At 42.1% G+C, this 19,814-nt stretch overlaps 1 long non-coding RNA gene across 2 annotated transcripts; it reads left to right on the top strand.

Moving 5' to 3' along the window:
• The first annotated feature begins 1,677 nt into the window (after window positions 1-1,677).
• LOC112647337 (uncharacterized) lies at window positions 1,678-7,373 on the top strand. Of its 2 annotated transcripts, none has more exons than XR_003128269.2 (6): window positions 1,678-1,914; window positions 2,177-2,346; window positions 2,483-2,639; window positions 2,824-2,960; window positions 3,748-4,077; window positions 7,183-7,373. It is a non-coding gene; the product is annotated as an uncharacterized LOC112647337 (long non-coding RNA). The 2 variants fall into 2 exon arrangements; XR_007410775.1 differs by lacking the exon at window positions 7,183-7,373 and adding an exon at window positions 6,767-6,966.
• The last annotated feature ends 12,441 nt before the right edge of the window (window positions 7,374-19,814 follow it).

Below are 19,814 nucleotides of genomic sequence, written 5' to 3'. Positions count from 1 at the left end.
ATCGGCACCACATCTAACAGCCCGTTACAGGAGACAACACTAGTTGGCAACCCCCGGGGGAAGGGGTGCTGAGAACTGGTGGCTTATAAAACAGAAAACTAACCCTGTTAAGATTTTAGAAGACCACCTAGATTGCCAACTCAGCCGGCACAAGGTGTCCCGTTAACTGAAAGCATCCTGGGTCTGGATAGATCCTCACTGCTTTAGCAATTAGCCTTCCAAAAACACACGGTGGGCCCTTGCTGGCATCTTTACGAGACCCCCAAAGCACCTGCATGGAGAGGCTGAAGATACTGTTTGTTCTGGAAAGGCCAAACCTTGGATGATGAAACAGGCTTGCATAGACGAAGCTGTAAGGAAAGCCTACTTCCCCATGGGCATCTGCTCTTGGCCAGTCCTCAATAAAAGTGACCATTAAAGGGCCAAATAACACCGAGGCTGAGCACAGATGTGGAGGGCAGAGGTTAGTCAGGTCCAGCTCACACCTGTGGGTCAGCTCCCCCCACCAGCCCCCGTGTGCAGAGAAACCAGACCCTCAGGAGTGAAAGATCAAAAAAACGCTCCCCAGCTCATTTCACCCAGTCCCAGGCACCAATGCCAGGGCTGCCCTCCTGTTCCACTTTGGAGGGTCTGGTGGTGTGAGTCTGGGGTGAGAACAGCCTTCCCTGGGATCATACTGCTGGGGCATTAGGAAGTCTTCATCTCCCAAGGGGGTAAAGTTGGTACTGTACAAACTGCAAGAGTTTTTAGATGTGCAAACCCCTTACTTTCAAGGGGCTCAAACCACTGTCTCTGTGTATACTCTTAAGGAAAAGAAAATTCTCGTGAAACAAAAACTGACTGCAGCTGTGTCTGCTTTCTTGGCCGGTGACATCATTTGTCGTCTGGGTAAATAGTTCTCTCGCTTCAGCCTGTTTTGGGGCATCTTAAAAAATGAAGACCCATCGACACAGCATGGATGAGTTAGCAAGAGGTCAAAAGTATGGATGTGCATACGTATATGAAATATCTGAATTGCTCCTAAATATGGGAGAGGGATTTTTAGTTTTCTTGGGAAGTCAGAGGGAAGACTTCAAGGATCTGATGAAAGGTAAGAGGGAAGTATAAGAAATATTTAGAGCAGTGGTACTCGAACTTTTGCTGAATGCTAGAATCAACTGGAAACCTTAAACATGCCGATGATCTCACCCCATGTGCCTAACTCTGTAGAGATTTGAGGGGAGGCACTGACCAAGCCATTTATATTCAAATGTTTTAACATTTAAAGGAAGCCAGGAGTGAGCAAGAGCTTGAGAATGTCCAGGCAACAAACAGTTGGGTTGTCCAGGCTACAAGGGGAAAGTGACTTTGGTGATCATGGTGCAGAAAATACAAAAACAGAGGGTTTCTGGGTGGCTCAGTGTTGAGTGTCTGCCTTTGGTTCAGGTCATGACTCCGGGGTCCTGGGATCAAGTCCTGCATTGGGCTCCCTGCAGGGAGCCTGCTTCTCTCTCTGCCTGGGTCTCTGCCTCTGTGTCTCTCATGGATAAATAAACAAACTATATTTTTTTAATTTTTTAAAAAAGAAAATATCAAACAGAAAGGATTCACACTCCTGGGAGCCCCTAGCGGAGGTGAGACGAGAGATTAGGCATTGTGAGCCTCAAGCCTAAATTCTTCTCACTGGATTCTAGAACCCCATGACCTGATGCTCACGCTCCGTCACTGCCATGATGTTGATTAAAACTGGAGCTCTGGAAAAACAAAACGACTTGGCATAAACCAGACTTGGCCTTCGAAGACTTACCCCTGGGGATGTTTATGTTCTAAAGTAGATTATTTATTAATGATCCCACGTGAACTCAGACTGTACGATCATTACCGATTAGCCACGTTTCTTGTTTGTTTTCTTAAGGGAAAGAACTTTGCTTTGAGGTGAGCAAGCAGGGGTAGAGACATAAAGAATATGAATGAACTTCAAGTGAAGTAACTATTGGCAAGTCACAAACAGCCCTGTTCAGAGAAGGTTTTTATTAAAACCATATTCAATTTATTATTATTTTTTTAATGAGTCTTTAGGCAAAACTGACCCTGGGTTCTCCAGTCACAATTTTTTTAACTTATTTTTTCCTCCTTCCTGGCCTTCTTTTTTTTTTTTTTTTTTTTTTTTTTTTTTTTTTTTTTTTTTTTTTTTTAGCTCTGTTCTGCAAAATTCACAGAAACCAATTTTAATCTTCAGGATATCATGTGTTCTAAATTATCTTCTTTACCTTTACTGAGAACTGCGTCTACAGAGAAGCATGAAATCAAGCGAGGCAGAGATGAGATAAATGTGAAAGCATCCAACTCAGACATGGCACAGAGCAGGTGCTCCACAAACTAGTACTTCACCCACTGACAAACAAACATCCCATGTTAACAAAGCAATACTTTGTGCCTCTTTCTGGCTCTCTGCTAGGTTTTTATATTAATGTTCTCTGTATTTATGTTTAATTTTGTATAGCTTTTGCCAACATTTTATTCCAGAAGGGAAAGCTTTGCCAATGTAATGCAACCACGGAAATGATAAAAATATATAAAGAAAAAAAAAAGACTTTCTTCCTAACCTCTTTGCTTTCTGACACTTGCCTCGGTATCCAATGTTAACAACCAGATGCCAGGTAAGGAGGAGCTTGTTTTATTTTCTTTACCAAATTGGGTCATACTATATATTTAAATGTAACTTGTTTTTCTCCCTTAAAATATTCATCTAGGTTAATACATATGATCTAATCACTCTATTTTATTTTATTTTATTTTATTTTATTTTATTTTAAATATTTTATTTATTTGTTTGATGGACAGAGCATATGAGCAGGATACAGTAAAGGGAGAGGGAGAAGCAGACTCCCCCTAAATGGAGAGCCTGATGGGCTCAATCCTAGGACCCCGAGGTCATGATCTGAGCCAAAGGCAGACGCTTCACCAACCAAGCCACCCAGGTGCCCCTCTTTTATCATTAATGTTGTTTGCTTTGGCCATTACAGTTTCCAAAACATATACATGTACTTTTAGGTGTAATCATTGTAAATGTGGTTATAACAACCTGTTGAGAGATAAAAAGGAAAGAATTTTATTTTTGTAGTAACTACTCCCAGCTGTGCTCTGTCAGATTCCCCTTTCCACAAAACCCCCATCACAGTTTAGTAGCTTTTGTTTGATTCGACAGCCTCATTTGAGCTCAGAAGAGTCGATCTCTTCTAAAATTTGAATCGCACCTTTGAATCCAAGCTGTGCTTCCCGTCTTGTCCTCCCCATGTCCCAGTACAGGCCACATTTGTGTCGCCGGCCAACTGCAAGTGAATAATGTTTCCAGTGAATGCTGAGCTGAGAAAGAGGAGTAACTTAGCCCTTTTGATCTCAACTAGGTTTTAACCTTGGGAGAAAAAAAAGAAAGAAAAGAAAAGAAATAGTTACTCAGCCCCCATACTATCCTGGGAAATATCCTAAGCCCTAAGTCTCTTATTTCTGTAGACTAAATTTGCAGAGATATGCTGCTGGGCCAAAGGATGTGTATTTTTATTGCCGTTATTACTAGATTACTTTCCTAAAATGCCAAACCGATTCACTGTCCCCAAGGCAGGGTTTCAGAATACTGTTCCCTTGTGTCCTGGCCATTGGTAGATGTTTATAATTTTCACTTTTATGCCAGTCATCTTGATAACGCATCAATACACAGTATGCTAAAAAAAAAAATGTATTCATGGTTTCACCTTTGGACCTCTACAGGACTGAAAAAAGAATCAAAGGCATTGAATACATGGGCATGAGTCATTGAACAAATATTTAGTGAGATCTAGGTGTCTTGATTTACACAGTGAAGAAACTAAACAGCATGCCTTTCATTATCAGCTCTTGAAGATTCTGATAATCATGACTCTCCTTATGCAACTGGGGACTGCTTAGCCAAGACCCTGCTCCTGGAGAGTGAGCAAATAAACACGTTTATAAGAAACAGATGGTAGTACGGAGACTTTTCATTGTAACAAATAGTGTGTCAAGATGATGACTTTCTTCTCAAAGAATCGCAAAGAACTGGGATTTCCTTTGGTGTGAGAGGTAGGTGTTGCCAGGCATCAAGCAGACCTCCAATCTGAGTGCACAAATGATGAAGATAAGGATGGGGGATTGCCCACATATTTTAAATACCAACGGTAAGATGGTCTCCAGATCTGACTGCATCTGAAACGAGACTTACTCACGTTTCACCATCTTCCCAGTTTGGGTTGCATCTTCTTTGAGAGCTGATTGGTTTTCTATTCTCAGACGTCCTTTTGATAGATGTGTCACTTTGGAAACATTCTGGGTTTGAAAAGAGAAATCAGGGTATTTCTAGGGAGTTATACCAATAAGCTTCTGGTATTGATAGCAGTGAGGACATTTTTAAGGAGTTTCTAAGTACAAACAGTTAATGAGGGTCAGAATTATTTATGTGCCATTGAAGATGATTAAAATGCTGCCACTCATATAATTTAAGTCCCATCTACCCCCCTGATACACGGTCTGACCCCTTCCTTCATTTTCTTCCCAAGTACTGTGACCCAGATCTTAACAGTGGAAAAACCCTTTTTAGTGACAGTAGGAAAATCAGGGTTTCATCTTCATACAAATTAGAAATTTGGAATTTCATAATTACAGAGTACTGCAAGGGGAAGCTTCACCTGAATACCTAGGTTTGAAATTCCAACCCGTTCCAAGTATAGACTAAATGGACTACTTTTCCCACTCCTAAGCTTAAAAGGTACTTTTCTAGTGAGTTCTAAGAGGGTTTTAATCTCTGCTTTCAGTCTGGTTGCCATTCCTACCATATCGTCCTGCCACTTTGTAGGATTATTTTCATTCCTGGATTCTACAGGCATCGCTTACCAAATATATATATATTCTCTTTAATAACAAACCAAGAAAAAAATCACAATACTGGAAACTGGCAGGCAGGCATTTCTAGAGGAGTTTCTACTAGATGTAAGATCAATGGTTGGATTGAGCAAAAGATACTGATTTATTTTGAGGGGCACCAAGTATCTCTTAAAAAATCAGAGGTGACATGAAAGAGAGTGGCTTATAGTGATCCTTCCACCATTTTTTGTCCCAACATTTACGGCAACCAGGAATCAATGTAACTAATCTTCTACCTCGAGCATAGGAGATAGTTTTTGACAGGGCCCGACAAGGTAGAAAATACTTCCTACATAGTGGAAAGAGGCTGACTTTACAAAATCAATCAAAATATAACCCACAATGAAGAAAAGTGTTATGAGTATTTGGATGCTCAATCACAGACAACCAGTACAAGTAGAAAGCAAACACCAAGAAATTAACAGAAACATATTCTATGAGACTTTTTATGTATTTTTAGACTTGCCAGATGAATTGGACACAGAAAAAATAACATAGCAAAGCACATTGCTAATTAAGGATGATTATGTTTTTAATATACTGTATTATCTGTTCTAGAAATAAAGATCATAATTCATTTCTCAAACATCTGTAGAACATTTATAAAAACTGATCATATCTGAGGACATTAATAAAGGCTTATTGAATTCCCAAAAGTGAAAAGTATACAGATTAACAAAAAGTACCAGAGAAATATTGGTTCACGACAACGAAAGGTTTAAATACAGATGCTCTAACCAATGAAAACTTTAAGTTCTAAATGATTCTTGAGTAAAAGAAAGTTAAAAGAAAATACAACTGTAGGAAATAGGGGTCCCTGGGTGGTTCAGTGGTCGAGCATCTGCCTTTGACAGGTTAAAGAAAACCTATTTGGGAGCCTGAATTAATAAGGAATTCTCAGCCAAATTTGGGCTAAGGTAGAAAAAGTAACAAGGTTTATTTCTACAACTTTTTTGGCCTTAAAAGTCCTTGTCTCTAGTGATAAGGATGTCTTTTTTGCTGCTTAGTACAGTGAGGGTGACTTCCACATGGGAGATTTATTTCCTCCTTTAGGAAGAGAAGGATCTCATTGCCCTGGCACTGGCTGTTTCCCAAGCAGCTTTAGTGCAAAATAATCAATACACTATCGGGGGCTTGCCCTTGGTGCCTATAGTTGATTAGCTTGGAAGATCCTCCAGAAAAATCTAATGGAGAAAAATAAAACCTCTTATTTATTTATTCATGAGAAACACAGGGAGAGAGGCAGAGACATAGGCAGAGGGAGAAGCAGCTCCCTGTGGGGAGCCCGATGTGGACTTGATCCCAGGATCCCAGGATGACACCCTGAGCCAAAGGCAGATGCTCAACCACTGAGCCACCCAGTTGCCCCAGGACCTCTTTAGAAATAAATAAAATTTGTATGGGGAGCATTGGGTGGCACAGTCAGTGAAGCGTCCTGCTCCTGGTTTTAGCTCAGGTCATGATCTCATGGGTTGTGAGATCGAGCCCCACATCAGGCTCTGTGCTCAGCATGGAGTCTGCTTACTTGGGTTTCTCTCTCTCCCCCTGTCTCCCTCTCCACGGTTTGTGCATGCACACTATCTCAAATAAATAAATAAGTTAATTAATTAATTAATCTAAAAAAACTATATTATTTTCTTACCTAATTTCTAAAGATTGTCTTCTTATTTTCTTCTTTCTTTCTTCTTTCCTGTCTTTTCTTTCTCTCCTCCCTTTTATTTAAACAAGCATCCTGCTTTGCCAGGTGTTGATAAGCAATATGATTACAGATGTGACATAGTATTTATACACATAGTCCTAATTCTGGGGAGTTAGCAGCAATTCATTTATGTGCCCATTCATTGTTTGACAGTTACTGACCGGATGCACACTGTGTGCCCAAACACTGCTCTAGATGCTGAGGATAAAAGAATAAAATCAAACAAAAGCCCCTCTTCACGAAGCTCACATTCCAGTGTAGCAACATGAACATCAAAGAAATGAACAAATCAATGTATAATAAAATGTCAGAAAGTGACCCTCAAATTGGCGAGGATTGCTTATATTAGAGATGCCAGAATATGGTGAGATTTCACTTCCCTATATAATGTCTGTCTGTAATATTTACATTGGATAGTAGGCATGTATTTTATTTGTACAAGATAAAAATAGCTAGGATTAATCAAAAGACCAGGATAAGCACTGTAGTTCCATTTTATAAAAATACAGTAAAGGTATTAAGATTAACTTTTGTTTTCCCCTTATATTCTTTTTTGAATTATCTCATAGATAGGATTATAACTTCTACCATCAGAAGAGTGCTTTGAAGCATGAATTTTGCATCAGAAAGACATCATCCATGAATGTGTAAGACAGCATTCACAGCTCCCTTGGTCTTTCCAGCTTTGAGCTAGCTTCCCAACTTTTCCCACTAAATCACTCACTACACAGGCCCCTTATTTTACCTCATCATAAAGATCCTGAACCACTCTGGTTCTCTTTTGAGTGCACTTTTTTTGGTAATTTTGTTGTGGTGGTTAATGAGTCTTTTAAAAAGTTTTCCAAAATCAAAAGAAATGCCCCAAAGGAGTCCTGATGTGAAGAAGGCACAATAATATTATCTCCTAAAATTCATACAAATTCATTTGCCTTGTTAGTAGTGATAAGTCAGTGAACAAATAAGTGATTTACGCTAAGTCCTATTATGTCTGCCATCCTACCAAGTAAGAGTGGGATCCCAAGATGTTAACTGTCTGGAGTTCCGTTGTGCCAAATTACCTTTGGCCTGATTGCATCAAATACAATTGGTAATACTCAGCTAAAATGTGGTTAGAAACCAAGCCCTCTTTGGATGCCTGGGAGGCTCAGTGGTCGAACATCTATCTGCCTTTGGCTCAGGTCTTGATGCCTGGGTCCCTGGATCAAGTCCCCCGCGTCGAGCACCCTGCAGGGAGCCTGCTTCTCCCTCTGCCTGCATCTCTGCCTCTCTCTCTGTGTCTCTCATGAATACACAAATAAAATCTTTAAAAAGAAGAGAGAAAGAAAAAGAAAGAAAGAAAGAAAGAAAGAAAGAAAGAAAGAAAGAAAGAAAGAAAGAACCAAACCCTCTTGCGTAGCTGCTAATGTGGAAATGATCTCAGAACCATGGCTCATCCTCTTGTTTTCTCCACATCTAGGCAACTTGATACAAATCTCCACCATGTACAGAATTGGTCCTTTGACCAGGCCTGAGAAAATCTATTTCGCAACTCTATGGACCAATCATAGAAGCTCCCTTTGATTTTAAAAGGCATCAAGCTGATATTTTCCAATGAACCACCCACTTTCAGATTTACAGCTGAGAGCAGTTGGTCTTATTATAAGGCAGATTTATAAGTCTCGGTCTCCAATTTTTCCAAACTCTGGGGCCGAATTGGGATCCGTGAACATTTGAAAGCAATGGACTTTCCGTATTTTTCGAGACTCCATGACACAACTTGAAAGAAAAGAAGGGGAAAAGGGAGACTCTGATGAACTTAGCAGAATGCCAAAGAGAGAGAAATGAGGAGAAAGAGAAATAGGAATGTGTGCAGAATGATGAATTGACTCCACGTCAAATGAAATAGATTTTGAAATAACTGTGAAAAGTATAAAATGTCTGAGCATAAAGAGCCTGCCACTGACAAAAGATGAATAAATGGGGCACTTCAAAGCAAGAATTTCCCAGCTGTGACTCATGGGAATCTTCAAAAGCTGTTCCATATGAGATAGCAGGAAAATATTTTAGTATAATAAATAGAAACAAATAACGGTGTGTAGGGCTATCAGTGCAGCAGTCTGGAGAGAGCTGTCTCCTATATTACAATGGCCAGGTAGAGGGGATGCTGGCTGTCTTTTAAGACATTTATGTTTTCAATTCTTGTCCCTTCAATAAGTTCAGACAATAGGATCTCAAGTGGGATTTGCATGTGAGTTCCCAGGAGAATGGGAACTCTTCCATAGTGGTGGGGGGATACCTGAGAGACCACAGAGAAAGTTAGAGGAAGAGATAGCAGAGCACAAAGCACCCGATTTGGGCAGAAAGAACAATGTTTTTATGTGCTTCGGGATGAAAAGGATGAAACAGATCTCCCAAACATGAGCAGGGGCCCAAGTCCTGAAACTGGATATGAGGTCTCAGTCCCGGATCAGGTGACAATTCATCTGCTCCCCTCAGTTCAGAAGATGATCCTTCCCTCTTCAAGCCTCTGCCTGTCAGGGCTGTGCAATACTCATCGTTCACGCAGCAGGGCCTCCACCCCCGTTCCTGGAGTATCTGATCACCTGTTGGAGCAGGAAATCTGTCCCCTGCTGGGGGCTGGCTTTGTCTTCTCCTTGTCAAGTGTATGCCCTCCACTGGGTGTTCTATTCCAAACCAGGCTGGCCGGTGACCAAAGAATGGCCATCTCCTTTGTTTTTCCTGGAAAGACTTTATGCCAAAAGCCATTCAGCTCGTTAGGCAGTCACACAGCCCCCCCCCCACCCCGTGCTCAAAAGGGGCCACCCCAGGTGTAAGGTTCTGCAGTAGTTCTGCTAATATTCTCCATAAGTTTGTCTTTGAATTGCTGTTTTTTTAAGTGAAGTCTGATGGGGCCAGGGAATGTGTTCCAGGGAGTTGGGAGCATCCATTCATACTCGGTCTCACCACCCCCCAGCCTCCCAGACTCCCCAGCATGAGTTCCTGCCCTGTCTTCTCCCTCAGCCCTCCACCCATGGATTATGCCACCCAAGTGGCAATGCTACCAAGTCTACAGAGGGTGGGCTGCCTTTTACCATCACCTTCAGCCCCACTTGTGCCCTCCTGTTCCTGGGGAAGGGGTAAGGTGACAGCCATCCCCAGTCCAGGCAACTCCTAGGAGCTTCTCGTTTACCCCCAAACCAGGCATGGAGCATGTCCTAAGCTGCAGGCTGCCATCCTTCAGGAGTCATGCAAACACAGTGGATCCGGGCCGTAAGAGAAGGACATCTCTGCTCCTGGTGGAAGCCACAAAATGATCTAGCCAAACCTGAGGAATCCCCTCTACCACATCTTTACCAAATGGTCACTCGGTCTCTGATGAGATGTCTGCAAATAACAAGGAATGGATTACTTTGTGATGTAGCACACTGAAGCCCTGGGGAGTTGAAACTGAAAAGTGCTTTATATTAAGATGAAAACTGGGGACGTCTGGGTGGCTCAGTGGTTGAGCATCTGCCTTCGACTCAGGTCGTGATCCTGGGGTCCTGGGATCGAGTCCCACATTGAGCTCCCCGTGGGGAGCTTGCTTCTCCCTCTGCCTACATCTCTGCCTCTCTCTCTGTGTCTCTCATGAATAAATGAAGAAAATCCTAAAAAAAAAAAAAAAAAAAGGGTGTGATTGCCACTCACAACCGCTAGTTCTGCTATCTAGGACAAGGCAAAAGGACTCTGTACACCTCATCAACAGAACAGCTTCCAATAATTGAAGAACTCACATCACTTTCTTCCTATTTTTCAAGTGGAACATTCTTACTTCCATCAGTTTGCTTATTTATTTATTTATTTATTTATTTATTTATTTATTATTATTTTTTTTTTTTTATTGGTGTTCAATTTACTAACATACAGAATAACACCCAGTGCCCGCCGGGCTGAGGCCGGGGCGAGTTTGCTTAAATATATCTTGGTGTCAAGGCCCCTTTCCACCCTGGTTCAATTCCTTTGGAACCACTCTTGAGAAGGTCACCTCGAGTGATGTGCAGCATGCCAGGTACCATTCTGACAAATATCTGGTTCAATAGGAAGATTTCTACCATAGAATTCACATTGTCACATGTAATAACAACCTTACAGTAATGGCCAACATAAAACTTGTAGTTAATTACAAGCCCGGGACCCACATAAATTCAAATGCACCCCCTTCATTTTTTTACTGAAACAACTGATTTTTTTTTTTAACTCCATGTGCTGGGCTAGGCTTCTATTTCTAGTAAGCTTTATGTTTCATGATTTGACCACCCTCTCTAGCCAGATGAGGACTTTTCAATCCTGATTTTATTTCTATTGGATTCATCCCTAGCTCTGTGTCAACAGCCCATTATAAATGTCTTTTCATATAACTGCCACATATTTATTCATCCAACAATATATTGAATTGCTCATAGGAGCCAGAACTGCACTGGGAGTCAGCAACGAGCAAAGACAGCAGAGGCACTAGCCTATGGAGGGTACAGACTAAACCAAATATCACACAGGCTAGTGGGGTCCCTTGTGAGCAGAGGCCATGAGAACATACGATTGGAGGAATTCATCTAGGCAGGGAGGTCAGGGAAGTCTTCCCAGAGAAGTGAAGTCTGGGTACAGAACTAGGTCCATGATGTCCTGGAGAGATACAATGTGAGCCACAGACATAATTTTAGATATTCTACTAGCCACATGAAGATGAATGGGTAAAGAAGATATGGTATATAGACAAAATGGAATATGACTCAACCATCAAAAAAATGAAATCTTACATTTACAACAATGTGGATAGAACTAGAGGGTATGATGCTGAGCAAAATAAATTAGAGAAAGACAGTTATATAATTTCACTCGTGTGGAATTTAAAAAACAAGACAGAGAATCATAGGGGAAGAGAGGGAAAAATAAAATCAGATGAAATCAGAGAGGGAGACAAACCATAAGAGACTCTTAACTATAGGAAACAAACTGAGGGTCGCTGGAGGGGAGGTGGGTTGGGCGGACAGGGTAACTGGGTGATGGGCATATGGAAAGCACACGATATAATGAGTACTGAGCATTATATGCAACTAATGACTCACTAAACTCTACCTCTGAAACTAATTATACACTATATGTTAATTAGTTAAATTAAATTTAAAAAATCACTGATGATGTTAGAATATCAAAATGATACTGACATTCTATTGAAGAATGTGACATTCAAATAAAAGCTTCAAGTACTATAAAAATATATTTAAGGTTATATATATATATATATTATATACACATATATATATTTATATATATAGTTTTCGACCCTTGGAGATATCCCCAGTTGTCTGGTACCTGGCCCTGAGATGATTACTGCAGGTGCACAGAGGCCTAGAACAGAGGATGAGGATGCGGTAAAGGAGGTATGGGCTCTGATTGGCCGGTTTGCATTTGAAAGGCAAGTTGTTGACTGGCTCTAGAAATGATGAATCCTGGGAGGAGCAGTTGCCCCAGGATCAACAAGGCTGATGCTGTCAAAGCATCAAAATATAGAAAATTAAAGACATGGCTAATGCAGATATTTAGCATATTCCTCTACATATAGAGAGAGTAGGAGGGTTGGTGCACAAAATTGGGAAAGTCATGCTACTTTTCTTCTCCATTAAAGTAAATCTGACTTAGGAGCTCCTGGGTGGCTCAATTGGTTAAGCATCTACCTTTGGCTCAGGTCGTGATCCTGGGCTCCTGGGATCAAGTCTCACATCAGGCTCCCCAGAGGGAGCCTGCTTCTCCTTCTCTCTATGTCTCTGCCTCTCTCTGCGTCTCTCATGAATAAATAAATAAAATCTTTTTAAAAATCTCACTCTGCCTTCCATGTTTCTGCATAAATTATTGGTAGAAGCACCGAGTTCTATGATCAACCAGAAGCCTGACACTAATTACTGTTTAGACTGATTGCAACTCACTGAAATATAAGCTCCAAAAAGCCAATCAGGTCCACAATGCTCACCATAGAGCTGCCACAGGGTCGGCCTTCAATATGCATCTGTTGTATAAATAATGAATAATAACTGGGATCATCCCCAGTGGACCCCTTTCCAAGCACACATGGTTGCTGGAAGTCAGCTCAGCTGTTTCCATACAGAGCCAGTGGGTCCTTCCCTGGCGCTCCCAAAATCATAGGTTGCATTGTCCTGTCTCAGCCAGCATCCCTGACTCACCCCATAAAAGCTCTTATTTCCTTCTCCGGAGTAAAAGCTTCTGCCCCTTGCAAAAGAAATGAACAAACTTAAAACCATTAACCCCTTCAGTGTTATCAGAGCAACTCCCCCTTCCCACACCAAGTATCTTATGTTTCAAGATTTGGGACACTTCGTCCTATTATATCAAAACCACTAATGACTCACTGAGATGAGACCAGAAATTCAGAACACAGAGTCCCCTTGACTCTCTACAGTCTCCCACAGAGCCAGGAAGGAAACACACATTAACATCTCACAGGTCCTCTGGTTGCCCAGGGGTAGCTCGTAACATCACATCTGATTTTCACACGTCATAGGGAACCTTGCAATGTGCAGGGGAGGTGCTGAATGCCTTGTACACATTTTCACTTTTGGTATCAAAAGAGGATATATGTTTATATCTTTTCATAAGAAAAGTTGGGGGAAGGACAAAGATATTTGGAAAGCACCCATTGTATCTCATCCTCAAGAGCCAGTTTTAAGCTCTGAATATAGAGATCAGGGACTGAAGACAAAGCAACTGTGTTTCTAAACCAAGTTTGAGTTTCGGTCATATGCTTCATGACTCTTTAGACCCATTACAAGAATGAGACCTCATGGAAGAGGGTCTTTTTTTTTTTTTTAAGATTTTATTTATTTATTCATGAGAGACACACACAGAGAGAGGCAGAGACACAGGCATAGGGAGAAGCAGGCTCCCTGCGGGGATCCCAGCGCAGGACTAGATCCCAGGACCCCAGGATCACACCCTGAGCCAAAGGCAGATGCTCAAGCACTGAGACACCCAGATGTCCCATGGAGGAAGGGTCATAACAAATCCTGCCACAAACCCCAGAGCCCTGGGGCCCCTGAGAGCCAGGAGAGTAGCCTCACACCTGCAGAGAAGCTGGGGTTGGTGGTGGGAAAGAGCTGGGCCATGGCAGATTCTTCCAGATGGTACTAGGAGCAGAGCCTTCAAAGTGGCCAACTGTCCCCAGGGTGACCAAGGCTGATGGACGCTCATCTGAGGCAACCCCAAAAAATAAGATTGCCAAGAAAAATATAGGACACTCATTAAAATTTCAGTTCTTGATAAATCATCAATAATATTGTGGTGTAAGACCCAATATAAATATTATGTGCTGCCTTGACATTAAAAACTATAAGAATCTTCAATGGCCCACCTGCAAATTCCCCTCCTTGTTATGCTCCTGAAGATAACATTCCCTAGCCAGACAACCCTCTTCAGCATGGCTTCAGTTCCCCTCTAACTCATGGAATTATTCAAACAAGCCAATCACATCCCCCCATGGGAGCCAGGGGTCACTCCTCTATCTTAATACTATAAAGGCTGCCTCCACAGCCCCTGTTCTGTTCACTCTGTGGCCCCATGTGGCCCTATGTGATGTGCAGTGTCCCACCCTGGGCTAGGAGTATACATGACCCATAAACTGCTGCCAATCTCAACTGTCTAGTGTCAGGTGTCCTACATCTGCCCCTTGGTAGGAATCTGATGGATTCCCTGACCCTGAGATAACCTTAGGATAATCCTGGTATGCGAATTCCACCATCCCCAGTGGGATGAAGAGGAGGTAATCCAAACGGATATCCCATTTGGAATGTACCTACACTAAAAAAAAAAAAAAAAAAAAAGAAGTTCATTGTTATCAGAAGTTCATATTTACCTGGACATCTTGTAATTTTTTTTCTTTGCCAAATCAGCCAACACTACCTGGAAAGTGCCAGAAATCATTGAGGTTGGGCTTCAGAGGGCTTGGAATCCCAATAGCCTGGCAGCTGGGGGCTCAGCCTTGAAGCCTTGAAGGGTTTTGGGTTTTAATACCACTCAGACTTCATTTGCACCCAGTCCTGTGACCTCTGGGAAATTTAGGTTATACTCACCTTATGGTCTTAATTCTTTCCACGCACCCCAAGGGATAGATGCTCTGAACTCTTACTGAGATGAGGAAATGTAGCTCATACTCACTTATTCATGGACTCCAAGTTGATATAAGAACTCCAGATTCCTAAGCTCAAATGCCCTTTCTCTTAATGACAACCTACTCAAAGCTGGAAGAGCTTTCACCTGCTGCATCTCATTGGAGCACGGTAGCTTCACACCGACCGCAGTGGAAATGGAACTCAGTGATAACCCATCTCCCATGTGCCCTGTCCTTTCTATGTTGTCACTATGCACTGTTTTCAAGCCTATTCCTACAATCGACCATTCTGAAAACATCTACGAGGCTAATTTCCCTAATGCTCACCTCTGAGTTTTGTCATTTCCCATCTCAAAACAGTAATTCACCCACAGAATAAAAGTCAAAAAAAATTTTTTTAAAGATTTTATTTATTTATTTGAGACAAGGAGCAGAGGGAGAGAGGGAAGCAGGCTCCCCACTGAGCAGGAAGCCCAATGTGGGGCTGGGTCCAAGAACCCCCGGATCATAACTTGAGCCCAAGGCAGATGCTTTATGGACTGAGCCACCTGGGTGCCCCAAAAGTCAAATTTTTTTAAACTGACATTTAAGATTTGGTAGTATCTGGACCCACAGTTTATAAATCCCCCAAATTCCTTTATATTCAATATAAAGGAACTTACACTCAATATAAGTTCCAACTGTTTGCTACAGGCTGTACATACTTTGAGTTCCTGTTTCGTGATTCTTCTGCTAGATTTTTCTGCACGCAGCTTTCACACTCTGCTCTACAGCAACACTGTCCATGATATCAGACCTCACTAAGACTCACCTTGAGTATCTCCATGGTTGAGTGAAAACTCTCTCAAGTGTGAGCTTCCAGTGCACTTTTTCTGCTCTTGTGGTTGACACCAATGCATAGGTCATGTGATGTCTCCATACATATCTTTCCCTCCCCACCAGATGAAAGCTCCTTGAGGCCCAGACCCACATCCAGTATCTCTTGAAGAATCCCAACACATTAAATTGGATTTGGTTTGGGTTTTATTTGTACTAAACATTTTTATGAAATTTTAAAACACTTTTTTTTTAAGATTTATTTATTTATTTTAGAGAAAGAGAGAGCATGAGCGGGAGGGGCAGAAGGAGAGAGAAAGAATCTCAAGCAGACTCCGTATGGAGCATAGAGTCCCAACTGGGGATCAATCTCACGACCCTGACATCACGACCTGAGCTGAAAGCAAGAATCTGACACTCAACTAACTGCACCACCCAGGTGCCCCTGAAAACATTTTCTTCAAAAATTTTCACTAAATAGTTTCTTGTTTAAAAAACAACAACAACAACCTAAGTACTTTATATAACTGTAGGAATAATAGTTGAAAATAATCTACACTTTGAAATTCCTGAAAATGTGTTATAAAAGAACTTACTGAGCATCTTTGGGGAGGGCCCAGGAGACAAAGCTCCAGCCCCCTCCTTGATTCTCGAAAATAGGACCCCACATTCCTCTGCTCCACTGGTAGGTTTCCTTTAACATTCTGTCTGTAAAACAAAATAGGGGGTCACCTGGGAGCTCAGTGTATTAAGAGTTTGCCTTTGGCTTAGGAGGTCATGATTCCAGGGTCCTGGGATGAGCCCCGCATCAGGCTCCCTACTCAGTGGGGAGTGCTTCTCCCTCTCCCTCGCCTGTCATCCTTGCTCATGCTCTCTCTCTCTCAAATAAATAAATAAATAAATAAAATCTTAAAAAAAAAACCCAAAATGAAAATAAAACAAGAAATTCTTATTATATTCCGAAATTATTTGCAGAACACCAAATTAAAGACCCTCTAGTCTCTTTGTCTGGTGCCAATGGATGAGTCCAGATTTTCCTGAAGTAGTCTCTCTGGCTTTCGGTTCCTTCCTGATCAGAGAGACTCTCCAGGGCTAGAATGTTCTCATGTCCTCATCTTTGAAAGCCCCAAGCATTTTGTTGCTGTTGTGTGTTGGTTTGCCTTCTTGCCGGGCTAGGGGAAACACTTGGCCCCCCTTCAAGCCACTATCATCTGTTTGTTCAACACTTAGAGAAGAGGCTGGTGTGGGAGAAAAGCTGGAAGGATCTGTCTGCTAAGCACTGTCTCCTCCTGTTACTTGGTATAGTCAGTCTTGACCTGCAATTTGCACACTCTGGGCAGGCAGGAAGGAAGAAGAGTCCTATAGGTAGCGGGGCATGCCCTTTTGAAAGGCAGCTAGAGCATGCTCTCAGACAGGTCCCTCCTCACCCCTGATAGTTTTCAAGCCCCTACCTCCCTGTTTCCGTCATTTTCCCGACTTGTATACATACTGTGTATTCTTTGGAGATGCGTGCTGTGCAAGCGTGGAAAAAGCACAACCTGTGAGTAGGAGGCCATATCCACACTTTGGTTCCCAAGGCTCTCAGCCCAGACCCAATTCCTGCCATGACCAGTGACTTGATGGCTACCTATTCCCAAGGAGGCACAGAGAAAGGCACAAAGCCAAAGCAAGGAAATGTGTTCCTAAGCTCTGTTCACTTTGTACTCACCGCAGAGACTCTGTCACCTGGATTTCTTCCAGAAACTTCTGACACCTTTAATTATTTCTGCTCGTCATCAGGACCAGGCCAGGTGCTACTAATGGAAGGCTCCAGGCTTTGCATTTGCAGCGAGCTAACGAAATGCCAGCCAGCAGATCTCTTGGAAGTGAGGGATTTGCTCTCAGCTGACCCGAGTGACCTCTGCCAGCATCTCCCCTCTGGAATGGTTGATGAATCGTTCATAGCTGAGATCTCATTTCTTCTCTTCCTCCTTCTTAGGTTTCAGGTGGGACTGGCATCTTCCCCTAAGTTTTTAGCAACAGCAAATAAAACTCTAAAATGGTGTCTGGCTCATGAGAGAGCCAGTTGGCCAAACCTTGTCATTCTTAGGTGAGGGGCAATCGTGGTGGTGGCAGTGCTAATTCCAGGGATATTAAGTATCATCAGGAAAGCAGGGTCTCCACTCCCCTCTGTTGGAAGGGTGGGAGAGTCATTGTCTTTGTGTTAAGAAAATTTCTAACCCTTCTACCCAAGCTCAGTTTACAGCATGTTTACATCTAGTATATTTGCTCCATTCCCAGTGAAACCAGTCAGCTTTGTTTATTACCAACCTTCCATTTTTAGCCGAAATGTGACTCTTCTGAGCTTTACAGCCTCATTACATGATATCCTGTCCGGTGCAATGCTGTAAAGAGGGATGAGATCACGTAGGTTAGAGGGTCATTCTAAGGAAAGAAATTATTTGTGTTAATACCAAGTTTATATTGGGCTCCTTTTTTTTTTATTTAAGAATTTCAGAAAACAATCCATCTTGAATGCTTGGCAGGAATGGATACAGAAGCATCATGTTTCTTTTTCTGAATGACCCAATGAAAACTAAGCCCGGGATGTCTCAGGACATGGCTTTTGTAAAGCAAAAGTAGAATCAAATGCTATAAAATGTGGTTCCGTTTTATTTCACGGATATTCAAGTTTCGGTTCATAGGCGTCCTTCATTTTTCTCCCTCCCTTCCTCGTGAGATTGTAAATTTAGGGCCTGGTCTCCTGGAAGATTGCTGCCATGAACTTTTAAAAATGCAACTTCATCTCTATATCCAACTGGGCACCTGTGTGGTCTTCCTTTAAAAGTGTATTTTAAAAGTTCTTTTGTTTCAAGAGCTCACTTCGTACACATTGGTAGAGAACCAAATAGGAAATTTCTGAATTTTGTTTATAGGAGTAGAGGGTCAGAGTCAATAAACAGATCTCCAGCTCATGAGTGAATCACGCTAAGTGTTACAGTGGAAAACAGAGTGGGAGATTGAATTAAGGAGCTCAGTCATATGCTGTAATTAAGAAGCAGCACAACGTGAGCCAAGAATGAACCTGAGTTACACGTCACGGAAGACTTTCCCTGGTCCGAATTTTAACTCTCCGGAATTTTGTTAACACGTTGTTCCATTGACTGGCACTTCATAATGTTTATAGCTTGTTCTTGGATGTAAGTCTTAGCTTTACAAACGCTGGGGGTGGCAAAGGATTTCTGGAGAATTTCCAGATGGGTCTGTCCCACTTTTATATTACAAACTTGCTACATTAATCAGGCTACAATACAGAAATATGCTCTCCTCCTCTCCCCCACTCTCTTGCTCCTTTCACCCATTTATTCACTGATTCAACAAATATTTGTTGGTACTCGAGTGAGTCAGGTACCAGCCAGTTGGGTGCCAAATGGACAGGACCTAAAAATTATTCATCATCTCTTAGGTAATATGTGTGAAGTCTCTACGTTTTCTGGAGTCTGTCATCTAAAAATATGTCCAAAATAATTTGTTTTCAGCTTTGAGTAAATTCACTCACCCTGTCCCACTTTACAATCACACTTTGGGAAGCCAAAACCGTCATAATGTTTGGAAGAACAAGGTGCCCTCCTCAGTTTTTCTGTCTAAGATTCTAGTGACCCCAGGGCTTAGATTCTAAGGCATTGCCTTTTTACCAAGCCCATGAATTCTCATGATTGCAAGTAAACATGAATGCTCTGAAATGACAAAGGATTTCTATGGGTTCTCCTGGGAAGGAGGTATCCAGAGAGAGGGTTGGCCTCAGACCTGGGTTGATCAGCATCCATAGCAGCATGTCTCTGCATATCTACCTATCACTTTTGCCTTCAAGCAAACAGGCTTCCAGTTGTGGAGGAATGATGACTGCCCCCAGGAACTCAGGATACACTTTCTAGTTGAAATTCCAAGAGAGGGGCACCTGGGTGGCTCAGTGGTTGAGTGTCTCCCTTCAGCTCAGGGCGTGATCCCAAGGTCCTGGGATCAAGTCCTGCATCCGGCTCCTTGCAGGGAGCCTGCTTATTCCTCTGCCTGTGTCTCTGCCTCTTTCTGTATCTCTCATGAACAAATAAATAGAATATTTTTTTTTAAATTAGGCATACATTTGAAAAAGCAGTTCCCATCAGAGCCAACCAGAGTTCTTTTGAAAAACACAAAATCCTGTGCCAAAGCCCAAGGCTTGCTGGGTCAGTCTCAAGGGGCAGTATATGAGAACATGCACTTTTATGGAGGTTC

Source organism: Canis lupus, chromosome 5 (assembly GCF_003254725.2).
Source record: "Canis lupus dingo isolate Sandy chromosome 5, ASM325472v2, whole genome shotgun sequence".
Taxonomy (NCBI): domain Eukaryota; kingdom Metazoa; phylum Chordata; class Mammalia; order Carnivora; family Canidae; genus Canis; species Canis lupus.
Note: the sequence above shows the minus strand (reverse complement) of the source record. Positions and strands in the feature narration are given on the sequence as shown.